The 24,795-nt window shown below is 36.7% G+C and overlaps 1 long non-coding RNA gene across 5 annotated transcripts; it reads left to right on the top strand.

The window, feature by feature from the left end:
• Positions 1-489: 489 nt before the first annotated feature.
• On the top strand, positions 490-22,989 carry LOC131516748 (uncharacterized). Of its 5 annotated transcripts, XR_009264218.1 has the most exons (8): positions 490-828; positions 3,786-3,866; positions 12,087-12,350; positions 12,478-12,568; positions 15,519-15,566; positions 16,455-16,536; positions 18,606-18,671; positions 19,087-22,989. It is a non-coding gene; the product is annotated as an uncharacterized LOC131516748 (long non-coding RNA). The 5 variants fall into 5 exon arrangements; XR_009264215.1 differs by lacking the exon at positions 12,087-12,350; XR_009264221.1 differs by lacking the exons at positions 12,087-12,350; positions 16,455-16,536.
• The last annotated feature ends 1,806 nt before the right edge of the window (positions 22,990-24,795 follow it).

Below are 24,795 nucleotides of genomic sequence, written 5' to 3'. Positions count from 1 at the left end.
AGGTACAGAGTAGGAGAAGGGTAAGTTAGATAAAAGGACAAGTTGAATAGGGAACTGGATGTTTGCGAATGATGACACATGACGAAGGAAAAACATTTCTGTGTATTTAATGCTTGATAGAACTTTCCATTTGCATTTATACATTTCTCACATGAAGAAAAGTATATAAATGTGAGACTGTGGTCAGTGGTTAGTGATAATTTGAACCAAAACATAACGTTCGAAAAAAATATAGGGGCTGCTGGGTGGCTCAGTCAGTTGAGCCTTTGACTTCAGCTTAGGTCATAATCTTGAGGTTCATGCCCTTAAGCCCTGTGTCAGGCTCTGTGCTGACAGCTCAGAGCCTGGAGACTGTTTCAGATTCTGTGTCTTCCTCTCTCTCTCTGCCCCTCCTCTACTTGTGCACTTGCTCGCGCGCTCTCTCTCTCTCTCTCTCAAAAATAAACATTAAAAAAATTTTTAAGAAAAATAAATATTCTGAAGTATATATATTCTAAAAGTATATTCGATAGAGTAAGCTCTATATAAACTAGGATATATGTGAATAAGCAAATATGATCTTTTCCTAAAGAGTAATATCCACCTGAATATGTTGTATTAAACACTTTTTAACCCATACATCTGAAAAATTCAGCCTCAGTGAAAAAAATGAGTTGAATGGATTTATAAAGGATAAAACTGATATATAAATAAAATTGTTCTTTTATGCTTATCTTATAGATAGAAGAAAACATACAAGTTGAAAACACACTTTTATTGCAACACCGAGCAAGAAATTTCAAGTTTCACCCTGTGTATGTCTGTGTCCTTGGGTCTGTCAAGTTGAAGGTGTGAAAACATTGAATGAGTTAAATGCTGCCATGGGCAGGAAATTTTTATTATCATGATAGCTGTGGGGCCGGGGTTAGGGAATAATTTCTCTCTTAAAATCCGTCTGTAAGTATGGTAATTTTCCCGAAATATCATTACTGTGTATTTGGAAGTTAATAAAAATGTTAGGGGTAGTCACAGAAGCAATAACTCAAACACTTTTCACTTTTGCAGGATTATTCAGTGATTGGTTCCACCATTAAACTTGAATTTAATTTTTCTTTTATGCTGTGGATATGCTGAGTTGCTTTTGCTTTGAAGCATTTATCTTTGTCCTAAAACACACTGGTATCCCTTACCTAATACTGGTGTATCTTTGGATTTACTGAGGGATAAATGAGCTTGAAAATATATTTAAGGGTAGACATTTTTTACACATGCATAAAAACAGACACAATAGCTGTGGAAATTTACTTAATAATTGCAGATAAATATGTTAAGAATTGTAGTTCTCCTGATGTGGTAATAAGTACAGGGAAGTGTGCTATCATTAACTCTATTCTCTTTTTTTTCCTTTTTCCTTTTTCTCTCTCTCATCCCTTTTATTTTTTTTTTTTTAATATTTATTTTTAAGAGAGAGACAGAGAGGGAAAGAAACACAGACTCCGAAGCAGGCTCCAGGTTCCCAGCTGTCAGCACAGAGCCTGACGTGGGGCTTGAGCTCATGAACTGTGAGATCATGACCTGAGCTGAAGTCAGAGGCTTAATCAACTGAGCCACACAGATACCCCTCTCCCATCCCTTTTCTGTCCTTATCCATTGCAGATCATAAGCCCAATAGAGAATATACCAATCATTTGCAATGACTTTGTTTCTTACGACCTGGTAGATAACTAATCTTAGAGAAAAGCCAAAAGAGGAAGAGACATCTATTCAACCAACTTGCCTGGGACTGAGTCTTCTTGGAAAATTGGACTTTGCTTTCTAAAACAGGGATTGTCCAGGAAAAGCTAAGTCTTTTTGGTCAATGTCCTTTATACTTTTCTGGGGGGGTGGGGGTGGGTGGGGGGGATGGATGTGGAGAAATGACATTTTTACTTAAAAAGCATCTTGCTGGAAAACAAAACTTTGTTTCATTGAACACTTAAGTGGCTCTGTTTGTTTCTAATCATCCTGTGGAACAAAGCCAGCAAGATATTAAAGAAAGAGGAGGTCTACATGAGGTCAATTCAACAAATTCATCAGATCATATCTGGATACTGGGAAGTCCAAAGATCAAAGTATCAGCAGGAGTAGATCCTAGTGAAGACTCTAATCCTGGCTTACACATGATGGCCTTCTTGCTGTGTTCTCACAAAGCAACTGAGAAAGGGGGGCAGGGGGGAGGAGAGAGAGAGAGAGAAAGAGAGAGGGGGGGGAGGGAGAGAGATGGGTGGTATGTCTTTCTCTTTTATAAGGATACCAGTTCTGTGGGATCAGGGCTTCACCCTTATGATCTCATGTAACTTTAATCACCTCCTTAAAAGCCCTGTTTCCAATACACTCAAATGGGGGTGTAGGGCTCTAACATATAAATTTGGGGCAGACACAATTCATTCCATAACAGGCACTGTCTTCCTTGATGATTTCATTTCAAAGAGACGGCTCCCAAGTCCTTGAGAAAGACATTCCTGAGTTGTAAATCTGGTGAGAGACTGGGGGAAGATTTATATCCCGAAGAGGTAGAGAAAGAATTTACAATTATGAGTTTTCCAGAGTAAATGGTCTGAGAAAAGGAAGGTCGGGGACTAAAGTTGGGGAGAAACTTGTCTAAAGTTTAGTCAAATGGAGGAGAACTTTAAGGCTGTCCTGGCCGACCTGTGGGTCATCAGTGCTTCATGTACTCTGAAAAAGAAATTGCCTTGTGTTGTCCTTTTTCATGGTAAAGCCAGCAAAGAATATCCATGCATTGGCCAAGCCTTATCCTGAGGGGCCTGGGAAGTGGTGTGTAATGCAGTAAATGGTAACATTTCAATTAATACTTTCAGATTTTTTGTCTGCTTATTAGCTACAGGCGATAGAAATGGGATCTATGTTTGATAAAAACCTCTTTGTGTCCGTTAGGATTTCAGTGTCCTTAGTCCAATTATCTGTCTGTCTATCTGTATAATGATACCCTAGGAATAAGTACCCAGGTTGAAAAGCAAAGGTCAGGCCTCTATTTATCTTTGACTATAAAGGGCAAGACCAGGTTGTGTTTTGAGAGAAAAGGTGTCATGGGAATATAAAGAGAGGATGAACGTGGGAAAGGGGAAAAAAAAACAAAAACAGAAAGAAGGAATGTTTTCTTTTGGTTGCGTATGATTAACTGTAAGTGCCAGAAGCCCCCTCTCCCTTCCTCTCCCTCCCAACCTCCCTCCCCCCCCCCCCCCCCCCCGCCCCCAGCTGTGTTGCAGGTCAGCTGCTCACAAAGGGGCTTTTCAATTTACTTACCATTTGATGAACTTTTAGTCAACTGGTTGAAGAACAGGGATGGGACTGAGGTGAGGGACAAGTGCCTCTGGGTGCAAAATTTAAAAGAACACACAAAAAGTCAGGGCTAATTCAGAGTGGGATTGATATTACTGATTTTTCTTTTGACTTAGGGTCCCACCTGGCTCGCTGAGGCACTGTGACTGATCTGTCTTGGTTGAAAATCTTTATATTTTATTTCCTGCGGACATTCACATTCTTTTTGGTTTTTAAAATGTCACATTAAACATTATTTATATTGATTGCCAAACTTTTTGGCGTACCCTTAAATTTTGTAGCTGAGATACGTGCCTCACTGTGTCAGCCTATCCTTACTCTGCTGGAGGCAACAGAAATGGTACTTCCTTCTAGATTTAGAATTTATTTTCTGTCTCTCTAGTTGGGTTGTGTAGGTCTAGAAAGTATTGTACTAACAGAGATGAACATTGGTGGGGTTAAAAAGAACATTGTTCATTTCCCCCCAGGTCACTCACTAACACTTTGGAAGGAAAGATTTCTGCCAAGAGGGAGGTTTGATGAAGAGAAACATCTCTGAGAGTATACAGGTAATTCAAAGCACACAATTTAATGTCACCAACAGAGAATGTTAAATGGAGAAACTGTTGATTAAGAGATGGAATATGTGATTCTAATGCTATAATTTTGTCGTTACGTTCATAAGTATGTGAAACCTATCTAACCATCTGTAATGTTCTAAAGAGGGGATTTATTCAGTCTACCTGTTGACATTGTGAAAAGAAAATGAATGTACCTTAGCTTGGTCCAAAAATGTAAGTTCACGTTGCTGTAGGTTTAGGTGGTTAAATCTCTCACTGTTGATTTAGTTGGGTACCTGATAACAAATGGACAAAATATATATTTGTTATTTATTTAAGGGATCCTTTCTGTTTTTATTAAGTCCGTAGTCATGGTATACGTGGTTAAAGTGCACAGAATTCAGATGTTAAAAGCAAAATAATAAGTGAACAAGAGAAGAGAAATATAGCATTTCTGTTGGCTTAGGAGGGACTTTACAAAACTGTAACAGTTCAAATAACTCTTTTGCAGTTTACATGGACTACAACTATACTAGCATGAATTAATATGTTGTATCAAGTTGGCAAACCTTTTGTAAAGGGCCAGATAGTACATATTTTAAACCTTTCATGCTATGTGGTCTCTGTTGCATCTATTCAGTCCTGCTGTGGTAGTAGGAAAGCAGCTATAAGCAGCAGTAAATAAAAGGACATGTTCCAATAAAACTTTATTTACAAAATTAGCCAGTGGGCCGGGTTTGGTCTACAGACCAGAGTTTGCCTACCCTGGTGTCAGAAGATTCTACATGCTTTATTGAAAACTATAAACTGGGTTGTCTGTAACAGTGAGGCATAAAGGATTCATGTCATTTATTGAGCTGAATATCCAAGCCATTATCTAGATATAAATGAACCTTTATCACTAATGACTTTGAAATAGTTCATGTGTCTATACCTAATCTTGTCTCTTAGCATTCTGTATCTGACAAGATTATTTGATGTCAGATGTTATGACTAGGTAAATATGCTATCTATGTTTTGCCATATTTTGCCCTCTTATAAAGTCTTAAAATTTCCTGAATATTTGATACTTTACTGAAGGCTATGAAGCTTACGGACATTTCTACCTGAGTAAAGTTTGTTTTACTGGCAGTAATAAATGCTTCTTTTTTTTTATTTGATGAAAATTTTTAATATTTATTTTTGAGAGAGAGAAAGAGAGAGACAGAGCTCGAGAGGAGAAGGGCCAGAGAAAGAGGGAGACACAGAATCTGAAGCAGGTTCCAGGCTCCGAGCTGTCAGCACAGAGCCCGATGTGGGGCTCAAACTCACGAACCACAAGATCATGACCTCAGCCGAAGTCAGACCCTTAACCGACTGAGCCACCCAGGTGACCTAGTAATAAATGTCTCTTAATGGGTCTCAGTAACTCAGCTAAAACCACAGAATTAAGGTGGCCTAATGTGGAAAGCTGGCTAACTAGATATTTGGTTTTCATTTGTAGGAGGACATCTTCTCAATTTAAGAAAATTTATTATAGGTGTAGGGACAGTGGTTAAATCGTGCTAAATGACCTTTTTAAAATTGGGCTGCATGTTTGGAAGAGCTGTTGTGACAGAGATAGCACAGACTTTCCATTAGTGTCCTGGTTTCTTTTTTCCCTGGGTTCTATTTTTAGAAGGTGAATGGACATCCATAATTAGATATAGTCCTGGAGATACACGTGGTTGAAACCACATGAGTACATATGAACACTAAAATCCCGGGTACTTCCAGTGAGTGTGTGCAATGTTTCATGCATAGCTAGTTTCATGAAATTCGAAAGTTTATACTCTGCTTACATCTTTCCTTACTTAGTTTTAATTTATTTAAGTTATTAGGCTAGAGGTTAAAATGTCTAGGACCAAAGTATCAGGTCATTTGGATTTCCTAGAAACCATCTTTAATCTACAATTGAATGGGAGTATAGGTGTTTGGCAGGTGACATGTTAACGTAATACACTACACTGGAGTAGATGGTTGTATATTTTCGTTTCTTGGTTATTCTTTTTGGTCAGATGGACAAACTTTTATCTCCACACCTCTCTCATGGCCAGGACTCATGTGAGACACCTGACACACACAGGTCAAGGAGACTTGGGCTTCCTAAGATTCCCAAACTAAGTGCCTCCTTGGATTTTGTGTCCTAGAGTCTCTCCCACTCACCATATTCTCAGCATCCCCTTTATCTGTTGATTTCTTCTCTGTCAGTGTATGGAGACAATGGCTGGCAGATAATGTCTGCAAGGCAGTTTTAGCTCCATAGAACAAACATGTGGCATTAACACCATATGGTATTGATTATATTTTAGTCAGAATGTTTTGGGTTTAAAATATTCAAATTGTGAGAATTAAGTAGACATAAATATGATATATAGTTCAGATAACATTCTCCTGGTTATGTGACATAGATTACCATATAACCAATGGCTTCCCCAGAAAGATCTCACCATCTGAGGAATCTCCTGATTCTTCACATTTAATTGCAGAACGTTAGCCAGACTTTCTGTGATGTTCTCTATTCCCTGTTTTATTCAAATGCCTCCTCAACTTCATATTCTTATTTCCTTCTGTGACTTTTATTCTTCTTCCTATTTACATACTGTATACACTGAAGAGATAGGGCAGAATGAAAGAAACATTTATTGAGTCTTCTGGGTGAGTCTCTCATTAGATATTGTCTATCTGATAATTTTATATATCTAATTATTGTATTTCTAAGATGCCATGATTTATATTTTTTTCTAAGAAAAGAATTCTTAAGAGTCCTAGTGTTCATGACTCACAATAATAAAGGCTTTATTTCTCCCTCTTGCTCATATTTCAATAACAAAGGTATTTTTTATAGTTATATATGTATAGGTATAAAACCTAAATATCCCTGAGTACTTCTGGCATTGATTTCATCTAGCTTTAGCTCAAGAATAATGTGACTCTCACTTTTCACCCTTAGGACTTAAACACAGGTTTCTTACTTATTGATACAGACATATATATGGATATAGACAGGTAGATAGGTAGTTCATTATTAGTATAAATAAAGTGCAAACCCTCAAGTACAGCATGTGTGTTGCAACCACAGTTATTTATTTTGGCTGGAAATGATTGATCTGAATTGAATCAAAGCATAAGGCAAATCTTGTTCCCTCATCACCCAGTAGGTCACATTACGATCAGTTTACCTTATACAAATTTATCCTGTAACATAACTGGTGAAGGTTTTCCAAGGCATATGTCTGAACAACACAATCCTGAGCATATATGTGTTCCCTTCCCGTTGAAGGCCAGAGAGGCCAAGGACATGGTAAATAGTAAAACAGATTCAACCTAACCCTGTTTGACTCCAGATATCAGTCTTAAATCCAAGTATACCATTCATGAGTTTCACCAAATTTATTTCTTTAAAACAATTAGTAAAACACACACCACCTAAAATTTGGTATCTTAGCTATTGTTAAGTATACAGCTCACTGGCATTAAGTATATTAACATTGCTGTGCTACCATCATCACCATCCAGCCATGAAAGTCTTTTCAACTTATTAAACTGAAACTCTACCCATTACACAATGACTCCTCATCTTCCCTCCCTTCAGCCCCTGTCAGCTACCACTGATTTTGACTACTCTAGATACATCATATAAATGGAATCGTACAGTATTTATCTTCTTGCAACTGGTATATTTCAACTTGAACTGTCTTCATAGTTCATCCATGTTGTACCATGTATCAGGATTTCCTTCTTTTTTGACATTTAATATTCCACTGTATGTATATACCACATCTTGTTTGTCCATGTTTCCATCAGTGAACACTTGGGTTGCTTTCGGGTGTTCACCATATTTATTTATTTATTCCATGGTTGTATAAGTTGTTTTCTGTTAGAACCACAATAGGTTCTTTGCTGCACATGCTTTTAAATTAACATTCTAAATAACACACACTTTATCCCAACAGAGAAGAAAATGATGAGTTAATCCTAGGACTGGTGGAGGGGTTTTGAGAGTCGATTGAAATACCCCAGGAAAAGAAAATAAAGACTATGGATTCCATTGTTCTGTGTGAAGGAAACATATGCTTTCATTTGACCACAAAAAAACAAAACAAAACAAAACAAAAACTTATGCCTCCCTGGAGCAGAGTTTCAAGGACATTTGGGGATTTGGGTCATGAAATATGTTGTAAGTTTTTACTTTTTTTTTTTTTTTTTTTTTAATCCTTCTGGTAAACCAGTATAGGTAAACACATTATATAGGCAGCCTTAAAGATAGCTCAGTGGGGGAGAATCAAGTAAATGCCAGAATATTTTAAATCAAAACATATGCAACCAATATTTTCTGATAATCATTTTTATTTGAAGTCGTTGAAGTTACTGAAGTCATTTTATTCTTAAATGAAATTACTTTTTTATTTCCAAAATTGTGTGCATAACACACATGTTGACGGTATGTCTTCTTAGCTTGGAATTTTGAGTTCTGGGTTTATACCATAGGCTCAGTTTAAAAGCTCAGAATCCAGATTGTTGTAGTTGCATACCCAAAGTGAGTAGAGGGCTGATAAAAAATGATTATTAGTAAATGCCCTTAAATCTGCATAATAATGACATTTTAAAATTGACATTTAAAAAAATAGTTTTTGGTTGAAGAAGATAATTCTAGAATGTCAGTGTTAAATTTTGTAACATCTTGCTTTATTAATTCATATTACTCTATAAAAGGTGCTAATACGTTTACTACTCTTTTCATGAGTTTATGTAATATTCAGAATTAACTTGACTACTCTCAAGAAATTATTTTACTGGGGCTCCTGGGTGGCTCTGTCAGTTAAGCATCCGACTTCTGCTCAGGTCATGATCTAGCAGTTTGTTAGGTCCAGCCCCGCATCAGGCTCTCTGCTGAAAGCTCAGACAGAGCCTGGAGCCTGCTTCCGTTTTCTTTGTCTCCCTCTCTCTATCCCTCCGCCATTCACACTCTGTCTTCCTCTCTCTCAAAAATAAATAAACATTAAAAAATTAAAAAAAAAAGAAACAGTTTTATTTATGAGCATTTTATGTTTTAGGCTAATAAAGTGGTCACGAAAACAAAGATGCCAAATAATTATAATTTTATTTTTTCATTGGAAATATTCAGTGAGGAATCACTGTTTTGTTCCTTATTTCTGGTTTTATAATACGTGAATAAAATACTTTGATCTACACACCATGAAATTTGTGAATTATATGAACACTGATTATTTTACATTTATATTTTACTTATTTTCTGTGCATTTTCAATTGTTTATCTCTTAGACATTTTTTGAAGATTTCTTTCTTAAATGTGTTAAAACTAAGCACTCCATTTCCTAATTAATCCCATGGTACCAGATTGTATTATTTCTTTACTTTTTAACATCACACTTTTAAATCAAACTTAGAAACACTTTTCTTCTAATATCATTTTAAGGCTGTTTTTAATTCAGTTTGCTACCAAATTACCAAAGTAACCAGTGAGTTCAGCTGAAATAGTTCATTTCCTTGAGTGGAAGATATCATGGACAAGTATTCTTCACTGTCATAAAGAGTCAGATGTAAAATGTAAATGTAAAATGATCAATTGATTAAACATTTTATTTTTTTAATTATTATTTTATTTCATTTTTATTTTATTATTTTATTTTCTAGGCACAGAGTAGGTAAGGAATTTTTATTTACAGTTTCTGAAGTATGTAAGTGTCTATTGTGTTTTTGGAATATGCCACTGATTCCCAAGGTTCTATTAATATAATAGAGGAGATGAGTCAGGTGAACCAAAAACCACTCAAACAAAACAAAGCAATGATAGTAACTACAGGAGTGAAAAGTACTTAGGATTTGGTACACGTTGCATCCTCAAAGGCTCTAGGTACATAATCTCTGAGACTATAGATATATCTTGAGTTTAGTCATAATAAATCATCTGTTCTAAGGATGTGTACCCTAAGTAGGTCAATAGCTGAGAGCATCTGTGATTTCCATAGGTCTGTAGGCCAGATTCCTGTGTTCCATCTCAATTCAGTTAAACAGCCACAGATTCTGAAATATAAAAAAAAAAAAAAAAAAAAAAAAAAATTCCTGACGGCCATGGTCCTTCATTTGTTCCTCTAGCATTTTTTGAACAGCTCTGGTATCCGCTGCTCTTCATACTCTATGTGGGCCCTGCAGAGGTGTCAGGACAGCTAAAACTGAGTATCGCTATGACAATTCAGAAACATTGATGAAATGTGAGGGAATTGACTGTGATAATTTCCCACATCTTAACTTGAATTATATACTAATGGTAGTTTTGGGATAATGCAGAGCAAGTAGTAATAAGGGCTTTTCTTGCATGTGGAGAAGGAGAGCTGGCTTATTGGACTGGGTTTGAGAATTAAGTTAAGGATGCTCGTGTAAAAGACATGAGAGGTGACACAAGGTATACTTCCCTGGAAAAGTAATCATTTATATATGCTTGCTTCCGGAGGTAATTGGAAGCCAGATCCCTTGGAAGGAATTAAAGGAAAAGAGAGTTATGTGCATAAATTTACAGAAGTCAGAAATATTAACTGGGGATGTTCATGTTTAATCCATGGATGAGATAGAGGTAGTTCAAAAAATAAATTATGCTGGAAAAAAGAATTTACTCATAGTTTCTATGTCGCAAGTTGGCATAAGTTTCTCTCAGGCCACTAAATTTATTATTGTGCTAAAATTAAAAGTAATTAAATTATCGTCTTGTTTTGATTTCTGCCCCCCCCTCCCCCCCCGGGAGCAAACCTTTACCACCAAATAGACCTGTGGTATTTGGTAAAGATATTTTTATCGTTCAGTTTGTTTGATTCATATTAAATTCCCATCCCAAGATCTGCCTTCTTCTTACAAGGAAACAGTACTATGGACTGTGTATTTAGGTAGACATTTAAAACCTGTGTCAGCTGCCTTAGAAGAAAAACTAGCCTGTGAGATTTGAACACATTATTGATACAGAAGCTGAGGAAGATGTTTCCATTTATTTCATACAGTATCAGGCTGTTCTGTGTTTCTGATTTCTGTTTCCTTCTTTTCCTCTGCTTTTCACCCTTTCTGCGTAGTTTAAATTTTTTTTAATGTTTATTTATTATCGAGAGACACAGAGAGAGAGAAAAAGAGAGAGCACGAGTGGGGGAGGGGCAGAGAGGGAGGGAGACACAGATTCCGAAGTAGGCTCCAGGCTCTGAGCTGTCAGCACTGACCCTGACATGGGGCTCAAACCTACAAACCCGCAAGATCCTGACCTGAGCAGAAGTTGGACGCTTAACCGCCTGAGCCACCCAGGCGCCCCTCTGTATAGTTAAACAAACTTCAAACCTGGTAAAAAAGAAAAAAAAAAAGGAAAAACAAATTTAGCTCCACTGAATTTTTTTTCCAAGTTCACAAGAATTACATTTACCTACAATAATGCTTCATTCTGAATTGACAGATTAAATCTGTCTTTCAATATATGCAGCAACACCCACTTTTACTGAAAGTTGGATGATAGGTTCATAGCATTGCATTCAGCATCATTCGAATCCAAATGACTATACAGGGGTTGTCCAGTGGCTCTGCCCACAGGATCAGGCATTCTAGTTGGTGTGACAAAACATGAGTATAGTAAACCGTGCATATGCATTTCATGTTGGCTTTCTAATCTACAAAATAATTGACTTAGCAACAGAAAAGAATAATATATATACTGTATGTGTGTGTTATATATATATATAACATATATATATGTTTTTAAATTGTGGATTGACAGGAGGGGGGATATTCAGAAAAGAAAATAATAGGGGTGCCTGAGTGGCTCAGTTGGTTAAGCATCTGACTTCGGCCCAGGTCATGATCTCATGGTTCATGGGTCCGAGCCCGGCATTGTGCTCTCTGCTGTCAGTGTAGGATCCTGCTTAGGATCCTCTGTTCCCCCCGCCTCTTCCCCTCCCCAACTTGTGTGCACACACTCTCTCAAAAAATAAATAAACCTTCAAAGAAAAAAATAGTGCTGATGCCATCAGGGAAAACTTGAGTTAGGCATCTGGACTGGAGCCTGACTTTAAAGAATTGGAAGAACATGGTTAAAAAGAAAGAAGGCAGGATCAGCAGATCATAACACATCAGTTACCATAGACCAGCTAGAATTGAGTGAACCTTTTGGGCTCACTGTTACATCTCTCATATTATTGGGCCTTTCTTTTCCCTTTCTAGAGCCCCTGGCTGCTGAATTCCCAGTGGAGATTTCACATCTGCTTGTCATATAAACTTCAGCTCTGGTCTGGTGAGGATTAAAGTCTCCCTGAGATCCTGACTGAGCAGCCTTTCTCCCACTTTATTTGACACCGCACTATATCACGGCAGTGCTGGCTCCTTCCCCACTCACCGTGTGTAGTAAATCCTCTGCACGCCACAAGGTCAGCCGAGTATTAGATGCAGAGTCCTGTCAGAGGTGCTGACAGCTCCATCTTTCTGAGGGTAAGGGAGTGCTGGGTCCTGAAATTCGGTTGCAGTAGTGGCCCAAGAGTCAAAAAAATGCTTTCATCTTGAAAGATGTGATGATTATTATGGGCTATGTTTCTCTGATCCTTAAATCTCTTTTCAGACATGCATCTTGTGTTGTCACTTCTTCAAGTTTTTGGAAGTGCTGGGAAGAAGAAGCTGTAATTGAAATGGGCAAGCGTGGCAGGAGAAAAGTAAGTCCAGAAAGTCTCACCGAGTTACAATATATTTGTTAAGTAGCCTGTAGTTACATTATTCTTGGTCTTCCTTTAGCCCAAGATAGGAGCTTTGTTTTAGGAATACCCATTGCTTGGGGCACCTGGGTGGCTCAGTCGCTTGCTTAAGCATTCAACTTGGCTCAGGTCATGATCTCAAGGTTTGTGAGTTCGAGTCCCACATCTGGTTCTGTGCTAACAATGTGGAGCCTGCTTAGGATTCTTTGTCTCTCTCCCTGTCTCTCTGCCCTTCCCCTGCTCATGCTCCTGTGCAATCTCTCTGTCTCCCAAAATGAATAAATAAATAAATTGATTAATTAATTAAAAAGAATACCCATCATATATAATGATGCCTTTAAGGTCATTTTCTCACTCTCTGTCTTAATTTTCTTTTGCCAATTAATGATTTCACTACTTCCATATAACAAGCTATATTACAATCCAGAAAAACAAAATTATGATTGTATTCTGGGTAAAACGTTATGGTTAAAGTTCTAAGTATCTTCTTTCCCTGAAATCTATCAAATAAATTTTAAAATATAGTCTTCAGAAATAGTCGCTAGAATGTCCCAGGAACAACCAAATAAGGAAAAGAGGACAATGCCACTTCAAAAAGGAATGGCCAAGGAAGGAGACAGAAGATTCTCACGACTCAGGTTGCTATTAATAGACTACCTTTACCCACCAAAGCTGAGGTCAGGTGTGGGAAAGGGTAATGCCACATGAAGAATGAGTGGACTAAAGAGACTTAGTAGGGAGACAGAAAAATATGAAAGTAAAAAACCCACAAGAGGAAAAGCAATGAACTATTACCATTGGATCTCAGACAGGGCTAGCTTCATGGACAAGCTACCTGTGCATATTCTCAGACAGATCCCAGGCTGGATTTAATACTCTCCTATCACAGGCTTGAAGTTCTTAACAATTTTTGAATAAGGGAGTCTGTATTTCCACTTTGCACTGTGTGCTACAATTTATGTAGCCAGCCTTGATTTGTGGCGGAAAAAAATCCACATCTGGTCTCACGAGTTGGCAGAAAAATTCTGAATGAGGCACTAGCCATTCTGACCACATATTAGAATCATCTGGGTGGGTGCGTGGGGGTGCTTTTTTAAAATTTCAATGCCCAGGTCATGTTTCAGACCAATTAAATACGAGTTTTGGTAGAGGTGAGGGTAGAGATAGTAGGGTGAATTGGGACAAGGCATCGGTATTTACAAAAGCTCCCCAAGGATTACAGTGGGCAACCAAGAATAATGACCAGTAAAGGGAAGAGTAATGAGAACGTGCAAACCTGGAACCAGGACCAGCATGCTGAAGTCCAAGTGAGGGGTGAAAACTCACCTGGGGATTAATACTGATGCGTTACCATTCTCTGGTTTTCTGTTTCATCTAGAAATTATTGCTACTAGAAGAGGGTGAGAGAGACATGAATGATAAGATGATTTTCTTGGGCAGAAGCTTTATCGTAAGAGGTCTACTCTGGTTAGGGGAAAGATATACCATCTGACATCTACCGCTAGTGTATAGGAAGGACCCCAGTACAGGACATTTAAATTTCAGTCAAGGGAGCAGAACCTGAGATTTTCCATCATTTGGCTATAGTGGAGATTTGTTGAAAATACCCAGATATCAAACTCCAGCTCGTAGGGAAACAGATTCCCAGTAAACTGTCTGCTGGTCTAATTATAAATCAGCTGTTTATAGTGGTGAAACTGGAAATGGGTATTTCTCCCCTTAAATAAATGGACCTGTACACTGTGATACAGATATATAAATTATGAATTAAATTAGTTTTAATGGTCCTTCAATGATAGGGTGGGGATGGAAGCAGTCAGTTTCTAGTCAAGTTAGGTCTCTAGGGTTACAGATTCCCAACATTCCAGGGAAGGCAGAACAACTATGAAAGTATAGAAAATGGGGGATGGTATTCTAAAATCATTTAAGTCATTGAGGAAATGGATGGGACCAACTGAGTTCACTTATGACTGTTACTGAGTGTGGCTAGGCATTCTGGGATCAGACAGTCTTGGCCTTGGTATCTAATCAGACCTGGTGAAATATCAAACTAAAATAAGTCAGTCTCACACTTGGAACATACTATTGGTGTTTTAAATAAATTGCTAGGAATATTATTAAATTGCTTCAATCACTTTTAAGCCCTTAACTTCTTTGAATCAGTTTAATGACTAAAGAAACAAATTCTTAGTAGAAATGCATGGAGACTTCTATTTCCTCCAAATATAGTACAACCAGCATGGACCTACATTTTTTCTTGCATGGCCCCCATTTTGGAGATGGTACTGAAGGCTTAAGGAGGCTGATGGGTAGTTTAACAACTAGTTTTAACAACAAATAGTTTAACAACTATTAGAAAGATGAGAAACACCAAGGGTGAGAAATACAAGATGGTAACAGTTTGTCTATTAAAATAACATCCATGGTGGAATAGGGAAAAACACTGCAGATGTGAGTATGGGTTGAGGAGAGGTTTTTAAGTAGTCTCTGGTCTTCGTATCGACTTTTGTATATTAGCACCACAATATTTCCTTCTGAAAGTAGAAAACAAACAAAAAAAATCTAGCTCTGGGCTAGCCAGACTAGTAGGGTAGCATCAGAATTATTCTCAGATGCCCCAGTTGAGGAGAGGGACTAAATAACAACACAGCACAAGGGATGATGATTACCCTGTGGAAAAAGAAGTGTCAATGCTCTCTGCCCTGAGAAACAATGCATTTCTATCCTCCAAACATGGATACTAGGACTTGGCCATTGATCTCTCCACACAGATTCAAATCATAGGCTAATGAGCCAGTTTCTCCAGGAAAAAAATGAACTCAGAAAACATTAAGACATTTTTGCAGAGCAGCCATTAGTGAAAAAAAGACAAGAAAACACACCCTTTTAATCAGCTAAATTTGATTTACAGGAAGAGGCAAAATAAATATGGGGAATGATAACAGAAACATGAATCAAGGTAAGACATTAAAAGTATTGATTGGAAATACTGAATCTGAAAAATAATATAGTTGATGAAAAAAACAACTCCACAGAGAAGTTGAATTGCAGAATGGATACAACCCAGGAACACATATGTGAACTAAGAGAAAAGGTAAAATAACTCTGCCATAGCAAAGACAGTGCCTCAGGATCAGGGTGGGATTTATTCTAAAAATATAGGTGTTATTCAATATTAAGAAGCATAATAGTAAAATTCACCATATTATGTCCAAAGATAAATCCCACATGATAAATCTCCATAGATGCTGAAAAAGTGTGTCATAAAATTTAGCATCTTTTTGATTTTCAACTGATTAAATAAAAATTAAAATTGGTTAATATTTCCTTAACATGATAAAATATTTATCTTGACTTAAAATCCAACAATTTAGGGAGAAAAATGAGATACTCCTCCTATGATAAAAAATACAAAAATGTTCACTATTATCTTTACTACTTACATTTTATTTGAAGTATTAACTAATACAATTAGCCAAGTTAAATATGTTAGAAAAGCAAGAATTGTGGGCTAAGCTATACATAAAATTAACATATAAATCAATCATCTTCACATGTAAAAGCATCTCTCTAGACAATATATTGAAGAGTATACCCCATTTAAAATGACAAAGTAAAATAAAATACCTTTAAATAGTCTTAACTAGAGTTAGTTAGGTGAGAAAAATTATAATTGTTCTGAAGGAACCAAAAATCAAAAGGAGACTTGAAAAAATGACAATGCTTTCAGTATTTGGGGATATGTAGATTTAACATCAAAAAGATATCAATTATCCCTAACTTTATTTATAAATGTAACACCAACCTGATAAATACACCAAATGAGTTCTTTGATTTTTCTCTCTAGCACTATTGCAGCTCAGGGGACACTGGGTAGGACAGAAATCAGTGTCCACTTGAGAGGCCGTGGAAGAAGCACTGTCATCAAGGTGATGGACGCGGAACACACGAAGAGGGAGTTGGGGACACATAGTGAGGTGGTGTCAATGGGGCACTCCAGAAGGCTCACTGAAGGGGATTTTAGGAAATAAAGAAGCTGCAAATAGCAGTATGAGGATGCTGAATGGTATGTTGTAGAGAGAGATTTTTGACGATAGAAAAGTATTTGGGGTCTAATTTTCTCCTGGAGATATGCTAATATCCCTCCAAAGTTGAGGTTATTCTAGACATAACAGTGATTGTCAAGAAGGAGGTGGAGTAGGAGGAACTGTCCATCACTTATCCCAAGCATGTATGGTGGCTTACCTGCATCAATTTGGAGTGCTATGTGATCAAGGGCAATCACTTTAAAAGTCCTCTGAGTGGGCACTTGTCACAGAGCCACTGAGCTCTTAGTGATGCTACTGATGAGAACGGGGAAGCTACAAAGGTGAAACATCATCTTGAGGTAAAATAATACTTCTTGAGAGTAAAAGAAAAGTTGGTATTTGTTGTGGCAGTGTTCACCTTTACCTAATCTCTGTACTCCTGGAAAATAGCAAAGATAAGGAAACTCCCTCCTTTTTTGTATTCCAGGCAACAGCTCAATGCAAAGAACCACCCTTCTCTGTATGACATAGATAACTCTTGGGATGTTCCCCTAGATTCCCCGTGACAAACCTAGACACAAAGATTCTAAATCCCCACTCTTTGTTTATTGAACGATTACCTGCCCTGCTTATTCTCACTGGTCAATCTGAACATGTGACCACTAAAATTTAGTTAGACTTTTCTCCTCCCCTCTAAACTCTTACTTGTTCCTGAGGCTCTTCCAAGCACTGGATCATGAAACATCTCTTCTTTATGGTCCCTCCTGAGAATTAGGACCAAAAATAAAACACACACACACACACACACACACACACACACACACACACACACACGCATTCTCCTTGCTCAACTGTCTGATCATGTCACCTGTTCATCACCACCCCCCACTTCATTCCTCATAGCTTTGTTTGCTCCTCCCTGAAAATGTCCTTTCTGTCTGACCTTCAAGACTCTTAGAGAGCAGATGGTGAGAGCATTCTCTAAGTGCAAGAGTCATCCTTCATGACGTTTTCATACTAATGTCTGGACTTGGATGTTTTCTTTGACACTTTATAAATCTTGTTTTGTTTTGCTCATTGACATCTGTGATGGTGCTTATTCACCTCAAGTGGAATCTGAAGGGTGACCAAGACCATGAGAGAACTGCAGATCCACACTTGAGGCTTACCTGAAGGGTGATGGGAGGTAACAACTGACAGTGGAAGTAATGAGGTAGTTGAGAATTTCAGAAGAGTTTGCAAGGAGAGCAGAATAGACTTTGGACTAGAACCCTTAAGAATATTAGATATTTGAGGAAAATCAAGAAATCCTAGTACCCTTAATTTTCAAACATTACAGGTGTGGGGGCATCAGCCCTCTTGTAGTGGAAAGCTCAGGTACAACTTTTGAGTCTCCCCCCTCAAAAGAAACTTAACTACTAATAGCCTAGTATTGACTGGAAGCCTTACCGATGACATGAACAGTCAATTAACACATATTTTATATGTTACACATATTCTGTATTGTATTCTTACAATAAAGTGAGCTAGATAAAAGTAAATGTTAATAAAACCATAAGGAAGAGAAAAAATACATTTACAGTACTGTTATATTTACAAAAAGATCTCTGTATGAGTGAATCTGTACAATTCAAACTCATGTTCAAGTATATAGTGAAAGCAATAAACTAAATCTTTCCTTTTCTCTTCATCCTCTTCTTCCTCCCTGACCTCCCTGCCTTCTCCTCTTTCTCTTTCCGATTAACTCCATGAATAACTAGGCTTAATATAAAGAAATCCTTAAGAAGCAATATGATACAGTGTAAAGAGCACTAGAAATTAAAGAATTTGGAATCTTCTCCTATTTTAACAATAAATATTACTTTGACACTGAAAGTAATTTTATTTATTCATCTGTTAAATAAAATGAGTGGAAAAAAATAAAAGGAGTGAATTTGATATAAAAGGAGTGAATTTGATATTGTTTGCAGAAACATCTGAAATGAAGTCGAGAATACCAAGAGGCCATAAAATGGAGCCAGAAGACCACTGGGAAGGTTAGTCTTAGACTTTTCCATACTTGGATGGAATATGAACTTTTAGAATGTGCCAACCACAAAAGTACATCTTGCTGGAATTCTCAGAATGAGGCTTAATTTGCTGTATTTCAACCCAGAATTTAGCATAGTAACCTAGCCTATATGGATCAACCTTAATTATCTTTACCTATATCAGTCGTAATTTTTTCAGAATAACTTACACAAGCATATGGTTTTTGCCTTTATAAATTCTGTCTTACTCCTCCCCTTTGGAACACATTTCAGTTTCCTCCTCAATCTGTATCTCCCCAATTTGAATTCCCAAAGACCCCAAATGAACTTTTTGGTTAGCTTTGTCACCTAAATTCTTTTTTCTTCAAGGTGTCATCTGTCTAAACATCTGAAAATCAGAATTCTGCTTTGTCTTCCACAGGATTCAATGACTTTTGTAAAGAATGAAAAGGATGCTAAGAAGCTGCTGTTAGAACTTTAAAAGATGCAATGCAAAATGTTACTGAAGTGATTCAAGAATACTTCAGAAGAAAATTATTCCAAGGCCAAGCAAATTATTATGATTATGATGCAAGTAAATGATGGTGTGAAGTAATTATTATCAGTGACAAAAAATGAAAAGAAACCAGACTTTTGACAAAGAAACCAGTAAATTATTTATTATTTATTTATTATTTATTTAATATGAAATTTATTGCCAAATTGGTTTCCATACAACACCAAGTGCTCATCCCAACAGGTGCCCTCCTTAATGCCCATCACCCACTCTCCCCTCCCTCCTACCCCTCATCAACCCTCAGTTTATTCTCAGTTTTTAAGAGTCTCTTATGGTTTGGCTCCCTCCCTTTTTTTTTCCCTTCCCCTCCCCCATGATCGTATGTTAAATTTCTCAGGATCCACATAAGAATGAAACCAGATGGAACTGGAAAGTGTTATGCTAAGTGAAATAAATCATACAGAGAAACCAGTAAATAATTTAAAAGAAAAAAAAAATAGCCAAGATGGAACTTGAGCCCAAATCAGTGCACATTCCAAATTCTCCATGAAAGCCTTCTGAAAAAGATAGTATAGTTCCTCCTGAACTCCAGAATATACCTGCTGACCCCAAAATGAAAACATTAAGTGAAATTAAAAAAAACCCAGCCTCATAGCCCTCATGGTAGTAGGGAATGATGCAGACTAATTATATGAAGAAGAAACGTTTTACAGTCCTCCATGTCTGAGGATGGTGATATGTTAGTAGTAACGGCTTCTTCATTGGGAAAGTCATTTTTCGTTATAAAAGAAGAGAGTGGTTACCCTTCTTCAATTAAGGAGCAAAAAGGCCCCAAGGAGTGTTACCTGAAAAAGATACCCTTGAAACCTATTGGGTTATAAGAAATGGCAACAACTCTTCATGTCAGGAGGTTTGAATCTATGCTTTCCCATTCTTTCTCTGGATCCAGAAGCTCTAGGAAAAATGACAGTGAACAACTGTTTCTGAAAAGCAAACTGCACTTTTTCCTCAAAATGAACCTTAGATCAAGAATCTGTTTCTTTAAGATCATAAAGCAGTTATAGCTCCCCCTTCCTTGTTTATGGGAAGCAAGCAAGAGGTGGAAGGAATAGCCATTCAACATTGTTGTGTTAGGGGAAGAATGTGCATGTGATGATTGATTAGTGAACTCTTTGTGAACATTTCTGTCTAAAATTACTTTTCTTTCTCTTTTTTTTTCACTAGTCTATTATTTAAATGTATATTTGACTGTCTTTGGTCTGGTTATAAAAATGTTTGTTTTAGTCTCTGTTTTTCCTTTTAAAGTATATTCAGGTTATGTTTACATAAGGCTTTCACAAACCAAGTATATATTTAAATTCATTTGTAATATGCTGCAGAATATTTCCTCTATGAAATAATTTGGAGTTTATAATTATCTTATGTTTCTCATCTGTGCTTACCATGAAATGCATTTCACTGGATCAGCTCTGTTTTTGCTTGGAAATAAATGTCAAGATATATTTAAAATGATAATAGAATATTATGAGGAAATTGTAGCAATTAGAAATAGATCACCTTTATTAAAAGTTGTTATTGTTAGCAAAACCTGGCTACACTTCTATTATGGATGTACAGATAATAAATTGTACAAACTAAAGTACTTTTTCATCATAGTTTAAAAAATAAATAAAATAGATCCCCCAAGAAATCTCAAATGTTGGCATCAGGCAGTTAGCCCTTATGCCTCTGTTAAAAGATTTATGTTTGCAAACCATCTGTTGGTTAGTAACTACTTTCTCCTGGGGTGATTCAGTTAGTTTATTAAAAACTTGTAGAACCTTACTTTTTCCTATTATGCAAACTCCCATAAAGGAACTTAACTACAGGTAATTTGACAAAATGAAATGTTAAATATCCTTTTATCACCATAGGAAGAAATGTTTTTATCACCACAGGTAGTAAAACACAGCCATTGCCAGACAACGTATAACTTTTTGCATCTAATCTGTCAGAGCACCCATTTTAAAGTGCATTTAAATGATAATGGAAACATATTCATCAAAGCACAATGCCAATTTTCAAGAGAATTTTAGAAAAGCAGTACTTTCATCAGATTGTCAAAAGCAAATGAGAATTGCCATTTTGGACTAATAAAGGAGAACAGAGAGGGGAAATTGACTTAAATGACTAGCATCATTAAAATTAAGTAGGATGTGAAAATATTTAAACAGAATAAGTGCTGAAAGTAAATTAGCTATTTCAAATGTCTTCAGTTTGCATTTGCCCAATTTTCAGTGCTAAACCTGACATTTTGACTTAGATTTGTAATTCTGTATACCCATCTTATATAAAAACACTCAGCATACAGTCAACTCTTGACGCATATTTATTGAGTGTTAGCAAGCATCCAAGAAGTATATTAAAATTTTTATCACTGGGGCGCCTGGGTGGTTCAGTCGGTTGAGCGCCCCCCAACTCTTGAATTTGGTCATGATCTTAGGGTTTGTGAGTTCAAGCCCCACAGTGGGCTCTATGCTGACAGCCTGCTTGGAATTCTGTTTCCCTCTCTCTCTGCCCCTTCTCTGCTTGCTGTCTGTCTCTCTCTCAAAATAAATAGAACCTTAAAAAAAAAAAAAAAGACTTTGATCACTTAATCTTCATATCAATAAGATTGGCACCATATTTTCTTAATTTTTTTTCAATGTTTATTTATTTTTGAGAGACAGCATGAGCAGGGAAGGGGCAGAGAGAGAGAGGGAGACATAGAATTCAAAGCAGGCTCCAGGCTCTAAGCTGTCAGCACAGAGCCCGACGCGGGGCTTGAACTTATGCTCTTAAACTGCTCTGCCTTACAGTCATAAGTCTGACTCAAGTGAGGTCATTACAGGAATTAACCTCACTCATCCCATTTCCTTCAAGCTACACATTCACTATGGTGTAATGGCAGAACTGAAAAGATAAAATTGGAGGCAGGGTAGGGATATCAGCCCTCTCTCACATTCGTCTTGCTTACTCTATCCTCTGATGTTCGTTCCACCTTGCACCAGTTGTCAGAGGCAAAGGCGTTCAAATAGATAAAAATTGAAGAGGCTAACTCACATCCTTCTTTTCGCTTTCTCTTTTTCTTCCTTGTACTCACCCTCACACTTCTTTTTGGATAGCTTTGCATCGGTAGGAAGACTTGTTAACAGTAGGGTGTGACATTTATTATTTAAGCTTCCTCTTGAGAGCTGGTGTGAAGCAAGTGCTATTCTAGTCAGTGTCTTTGACCTCTACAAAAATCTGCTTTTTGGGCGTGTTAAAAAGATAAGCATTGTTAAAACTCCTGTGGCTGGTTCATTAAGTCAGAATTTCCACTGATATATTAACCTACTAAGTAATGGCTGTAGTAAGCTTATAGTGTATTAAGAGCAGCATTCAAAACAAAATACAGCCTCTCCTAGTTTAAGGAAAAACTAATTTCATTTCATGTTAATTTAGCAGAAAGACTTTTTCCATACTCACAAAGTTCTATGACCAAGCAGATTGCTTAACTGTCTGAAGCATTCTTAACCTTTCTCTTTATACATTATGAGTCCGATCCATTCTTTTGTGAGAAGAGATTATGGATGTAAATGAGTTTTAAAGTTAAAATATTCTCTATTGGAATAGATATGTTTTATTAGAAGAAACATTGTTTCACCAGCTAATTTAAGTCAGGTAATTAAAGCCAGAGAAAACCGCAATGCACTTCTGATTATCTGAATTTATTCATTATTATTCATTTATAGATTTATTATTTTTTGCAATAAATCTAAAAGGTCTAACTGTTCCTGATATTAGAGTTAGAGCAATTAAGAAGGTAGGTCACAGGGGCGCCTGGGTGGCTTAGTTAAGCATCTGACTTCGGCTCAGGTCATGATCTCACAGCTTGTGAGTTTGAGCCCCATGTCAGGCTCTGTGCTGACAGCTCAGAGCCTGGAGACTGCTTCAGATACTGTGTCTCCCTCTCTGGCCCTCTTCTGCTGGTGCTCTGTCTCTGTTTCTCAAAAATAAATAAATGTTTAAAAAATAATAAAAAAGAAAAGCTAGATCATAGTTCCAGCTCTTACAGGGTTTACATTTTGCTGGATAATTTCTTCAGGATATATTTTCCCATTAAAAGTTCAGTAGGAGTTAATTTAGCCTTGACTCACCCAACTCTGTATAATTCTGGCTGTCTATTTAAAAGAATTTGTGCCATGGCCTGAATTACTATTAAATGTTAGAGGGCCTATGTAAACAACAAACAAACAAACAAACAAACATTGTTGACCTGTGAGACTGTCTTCAGGACAGGTACATCATGGGGTTGCCAGTTACATAATTATATGCATTTCATTCTCATTGGATCATGTACCAGATTAAGTAGATTAGCAATGTTACTGAATGTGTTTGCTGTTTCTTTGTTGATTATTTTTTGTTGAAATCTTCTATAATTGTTATCCATTATCACACAAATTCTGTCTTGTGTTTATAAGAGCACAGTCACATAAAAGTGTTTTTTAGGAGTATTATATTCCTTTAAAACTTGGAAACTTTGAATGATATTATTATTAAGCAAAAGTATTTTGAAAAGAGGAAGTACTCAGAGAAAAGAATGCTCAAGGAATTATCCAGTTTGCAAACTTTTTTCCCCAGATTTACATTTTCTTTAACTTTTAGGGTGAGCTTAGTATAAGTAATACATATTAAAATGGGACCTCAAAAGTTCTTAAAAATTATGTTTTAAAATTATTCAAAATTACTCAAATGTAACCATTTTCCACATTTGTTGGACATCAAACTAGTTGAATACCCTCCTTTATACCTGTATACAAGTAGATCAGTAGATGGATGGATGCATAAATGAATGGATGGATGGATGGATGGAAAGAGGAACAGAAGTTATTTTGCAGAAAACGAGTTATAGTTATTAAAATATTAAATTAGGTATACTTGAACTTATCAAAAATCAAATACGAATGAAGCTAACAATGTTGAACTGTAAATGTTTCATAAACACAAATGTAGTAATATTTGAAATACCCCTATGACTAAGAATAAAGACTTTAAAAATGTTGAGATAGGTATGAATTTAAGTTTCACTCTTAGATAGTATCCATTTAATCCTGCCATTAAAGATAAAAGTAGCCCATCTGTACTCCCCTTTTCTCTCTCTGTTTTTTAGATTTTGTAGCTATTTCTGTTCTGCATTGTCTTCTGTAACTGTAATCTTTGCGCTTGCTTTATTTTATTTTTATACTTCAATGGATTCATTGCTCTTCCCCAGCCATTATACCATATCCATAGTATTTGGGGGACTTTTAAAATGCCATCTCTGGGTTGGCTGGATTTCATCATCATATTAATTTTTTTTGTATGCCTTTTCGATTAAGGCTCATGGATGATACATTTTTGAGAATTCTATTGGCTCTTAAAATGTTATAATTACGTGTGGCTTTTTTTTTTTTTTTTTTACTTGCAAGAAGACAGTGAACACTCACTACCATGTGAGAGATGTACACACAGAAATTCCTCAACTGGGAGACTTAAAGTTGACCAAGCAACCATATACTGTACTAATTACAGTAACAGTGAAGCCCCAGATGTTGTATGAGTTTTCAAGAGTGAGAAGAGTTTGGGCACAAGCAC

Source organism: Neofelis nebulosa, chromosome 1 (assembly GCF_028018385.1).
Source record: "Neofelis nebulosa isolate mNeoNeb1 chromosome 1, mNeoNeb1.pri, whole genome shotgun sequence".
In the NCBI taxonomy this organism is placed as follows: domain Eukaryota; kingdom Metazoa; phylum Chordata; class Mammalia; order Carnivora; family Felidae; genus Neofelis; species Neofelis nebulosa.
Note: the sequence above shows the minus strand (reverse complement) of the source record. Positions and strands in the feature narration are given on the sequence as shown.